General features: G+C 39.1%; 1 protein-coding gene across 1 annotated transcript in view; it reads left to right on the top strand.

Moving 5' to 3' along the window:
* Positions 1-5,000, top strand: part of sspo (SCO-spondin) — a 163,341-nt gene that overhangs the window by 85,704 nt on the left and 72,637 nt on the right. The window lies entirely within an intron of this gene.

Raw genomic sequence — 5,000 nt, forward strand, 5'->3', positions numbered from 1 at the left:
AGGTTGTAGTGTGTGTCGTTCGAGAAGCATACACAATTGCGTGCGTGATTGTGAGGGGTAGTACGCTGCACTTATTAATGTGAATTTTTGAGAGAGTGATATTTTAAGTTATTTTTTTATTAACATATAATTTCGGGAGGAGCACGTGCAGATAATTAAACCTAATTAACCTGTTAAGCTGATTTCTAAATTTTGAAAAAATCCTAAGAAATGTATACTCAGACTAAAACAAATACAGTTTGTGAATCCTTTGCACTAAAAGCATAATTATGGTCTCATTTGAAAGCAGACACCTAGCAGTTTACTGTAAAGTCAAAATGATAATATTTTTTATAATAAAAAAAGCTATAATAAGCTTCAAAGTTTTGTAAAGTTATTAGAAATTTATTTGTATGAAATATCTTTATGAAAATAAAATTGAAGTGGGCCTTGGAGAAATCTAGAAATGCACTACAGCTAAAGCCACAAGTCTGACCATGTTATATTTCAGATCTGAAGATGATCAGTCTAAAACTCTGAATTTTATTAAACGTTTTACAAGATCGTTTCATGTGATTTTATTTTGAGATATCTCTAAAATATCAACTGATGTTTATTGCCACATCTTCTCAGCTTTCATTCTCTATTTTGCCTCTATTGTTTAGAGGTGCAAACTGCCCCATTCAGTTTGTCTCCCCGGCACACATTCACACTTCTGCGGACTGGTTATGGCTCAAATTATTATTCTTTTGTCTGCATTATAATTACTAACGATTCTCTATTCAAACTGTTCTATTCAAACCTCATTTCTAAATCAAACCTCTCACTTTACCCTCACTGAGACTCTATTGAATGCATTTCGTCCAAATAAGCATTTCAGTAGTTTTACATTTAGAAAATGTTCATAAAAATAAAGTATTTACTCAGTGGCAGGTGCATCTAGGGCAAGCTAGCATGTTAGCTTAGCACACCAGCAAAACAACAATTTATACGATTAAAATCATGTTTTATTCAAAACTTGCTTCATATCACTTTATAATTTATAAGTTGAGTGTTTTATATAACAATATGTGATCTCATGTAGCTTCGGGTCAAAAAATCTGACAGAAAATATACAATGCTAAAAGCTATGTGGAATAGCATTGCATTATAAATATCATCTATTATGAAACCACCCAACATGGCATAAAGAACACAGACCAACCATATATTGCCGCGATTGTGTGTTTATTGTCTTAAAACGTGTCTATCTGCATAAAATAGTGATCTAACGATCGCTAGAAAGCTGTATTGGTCATGTCAGATACTTCCTGAATGTCACATGGTGTGTCTGTTCTTCATGTGTTCCACATTGGGTGAATTTTCAGTAGTACAGCTTTCCAGCGCCCTCCGGCTGCCAGAATGAATTGAAAACACAGCATATCACAGTCTACTGCTCTCATAATCATACATCCGCGGATTTTGGATAAAGATTGAATAAATAATACTTCTCTGTATAGAAATTTGACTCAAACATGTGAGAATCTATCAATATTTCTCCACATCTGCACACATTTGAAGTAAAAGCCCTGAGGGAAGTTGTTTTGTCGAGTGTCTTCATGACGACCTGAGAGGAGTATTTTATGAATGGGAGCAAATGACGCGCATATTACAATCAAAAGGTAGCGACGCCCAAGATCATATTCATAACTCCTGGCACATATTAACACATTACGGTCACTATAAGACTTTGAGAATAAAACAGAGGTAACAAAATTAAACTTTAGTCTTAGATCTTTTTAATGATGTATAGTTTGTCAAGGTAATTACTTACATCTGATAGTAATTTTGAGCTAATTTAAGCAAAGAGAGTTTCAGCACGTCCTCGTCCTCGTGACGGTTATCAGGCTCCACACGAGTGGAGCACATCAAGCTAATCAACGATAAGAGGTGTGTATAGATATAGCATCCCTCCAGCACCCCATCTCCTCACTCTGATTAACAAACTCTTATACGACACCATGACGTCACAACAGTAATAAACGATCTTCCGGGTGGCAAAAGCCGAAGCGTTCCTATGGCAACGCTAGTAAATTGCTTGGGATTCAGGCAAAGTAAACATGATTATTGAGGGACTGATGAACTAATTCAGGAGATAGCAAAACATGAAATGCCTAACCTTGCTCCAGTAGATGTAGCGCTAGTCTAATACCATCATGTTTAAATGAGCCTCAGCCTACATTGAGGAGTTATTTTAGTGACTGTTGCTGTTTCACTTACAATATGTTAGGCTATCGTAGATGGTCTGTCTCCCTGTTATCTGACTAAAAAAGGCTATGATGGTTTTCTGTTGCTCTGAGTCGAAACCCTCTTGCCTAAATGACTATCGCCCAGTGGCTCTCACGTCTTTAGTCATGAAGGTCTTTGAGAGACTCATCAAAAACAACATTTGCACCTCCATCCCTGACACCTTGGACCCTCTTCAGTTCGCTTATCGTCCCAATAGATCGACTGAAGATGCCATCTCTCACGTCCTCCACTCCTCCCTCACACACATCGACAGCAAGAATGGGAACTATGTAAGACTGCTATTTATTGACTATAGTTCAGCCTTTAACACCATAGTTCCCATTAAGCTAACTAACAAACTCCTGGATCTCGGACTGAACTCTTCTCTCTGTCACTGGATTGAAGATTTCCTCACTGGCAGACCTCAGGTGGTGAGAGTATGGACAGTTTACCTCCACCTCCATCACCGTGAGTGTGGGAGCTCCACAGGGCTGTGTCCTCAGTCCCCTGCTCTACTCTCTCTACACGCATGACTGTTTGTCCACACACAGCTCCACCTCTGTCATCAAGTTTGCGGATGATACTGTTGTCCTGGGCCTCATTTCCAACAACAATGAGACCGCATACTTGGATGAGGTGGAGCAACTGACATCATGGTGCCAAGACAACTGTCTCCTTCTGAATGTGAACAAGACCAAAGAACTGATTGTGGACTTCAGGAAGAGACAGCAGCGGTCATATTCCCCTCTCATGATCAGCGGGACACCAGTAGAGAGAGTGAGCAGCTTCAAATACCTGGGTGTCAACATCTCCGAGGACCTGACCTGGACTGCACATATCCAGTCTCAGGTGAAAAAGGCCAGGCAAAGACTGTACCACCTGCGCCAGCTGAGGAAATTCCGGGTCTCACCAGCTATCCTGAAAACTTTCTATTCAGGGGCGATAGAAAGTTTACTGACTCAGTGCATCACAGCGTGGTATGGTAACAGCACCAGTCACGACTGCAAAGCCCTGCAAAGAGTGGTGCGCTTGTCCGAGCGCATCTCAGGGTCAGCTCTCCCGTCTCTGCAGGACATCTACATCAAACGATGCGGAGGCAGAGCTACAAAAATCATCAAGGACATTAATCACCCGGCCAACCCCCACTTCACCCGGCTGCCTTCTGGTAAGCGCTTCCGTAGCCTGATGGCCAAAACTGAGAGACTCAGGAGGAGTTTCTTCCCACAGGCCATCAGACTCCTGAACGCTGTCACTTAACTACATGTGACTTCACCTCACTCAGTATTAACAAACTCACATACTGATATTGCACTGCACTTTATTCTTGTGTCCCATGTAACCTCTCATTATAATGCTGTTTGCACATTACACTCCTGCACTTCTGTTATCCACAGATTTATTTTTATAGTCTCCAGTTTACTTTATCTCACTTATTTTATTCCACATCTCTTATTTCTTTTACTTGATTTATTCATAATTCTACATATGTATATATATATAGCACCTTATCCTATTCCTATTTTATCCTATCCCTATTTTATAATTTATTGTGCTTTTTTTGTTAATTGTTATTTGCTGTCCATGGAGCGGACCTGTTTACATTTCACTGCCGGTTGTATTCTGTATAACTGTGTATGTGACAAATAAAACTCTTGAACTCTTGAACTCTTATCAGATGGCACAGACGTGAGCTTCTGACGGTCAAAAGGATAGCGTGCTGTAGACTAGCGCCACTCCGCTAACGTTAGGCATTCACTCAAACTAAACTCACGGTGATGATGAAGCCAGTGTGGTACACGCATCCATGGGCGTCGGAACCATTGTGTGTGTGTGTGTGGGACAAGACCCACCCACTTTTTAAGACCAATGATATCAGCAGAGGTGGACAGTAACTAAGTACATTTACTTGAGTCCTGTACTTAAGTACACTTTTTGAGTATCTGTACTTTACTGGAGTATAATTTTTTCAGGATACTTTTACTTTTACTTCACTACATTTGAAAGACAAATATCGTACTTTTTACTCCACTACATTTCTATCAAGGTCGAAAGTCGTTTCTGCAGCAGCTCTGAAAGTCGGTGGAGGATTTTTTCCATCTTTAAAAGTTTTTTTTTTTGGTGTTGTTGTTTCAGACGGTCTATCAGGAATCTCTCTTATAGGGTCATATACATTTCCCCAACTTTTTTTGAACACTGATCTGTTCATAGCAAAATGGAAGAAGACGGTTTGTAGGCACAAGTGTGTGCACCCATAGCCATACTTTGAAAGTATGTTTTAGTTAAAAAAAAAAATCAAGATTAGTTTAGATGGCATACACTTGGTGCATGTCTTATAAAATATTAAAAATATAAACATCTGGGAGAAAGAGAAGAGTAAAGTTGGGAGAATATCAGATGTGTATCAGTGTATTGGATCCGTGCATTCGGCCTTAAAGTGACAGCAGCTTTGTAACTTTGCTACAAGTATTTAAATGAGTTTAAGTTAGTCGTCTGCTAGTGTGTCAGATGGAGCGTCACTGACTGGCTTAAACCATGATGGCATAATGTGCATTTATACAACTATAATACAATAATGCGGTGACATAAAGAAGGAAATTTACTTTTATACTTAAGTACTTTTAAAAACAAATAAAATAGAGTAAAAATCTATTTGTACAACTTTCACTTGTAACGGAGTAATATTTGACCAGCAGTACTGTTACTTTTACTCAAGTAATGAAGATGTGTACTTTGTCCACCTCTGGATATCAGAC

This window comes from Pseudorasbora parva, chromosome 24 (assembly GCF_024679245.1).
Source record: "Pseudorasbora parva isolate DD20220531a chromosome 24, ASM2467924v1, whole genome shotgun sequence".
Taxonomy (NCBI): Eukaryota; Metazoa; Chordata; class Actinopteri; order Cypriniformes; family Gobionidae; genus Pseudorasbora; species Pseudorasbora parva.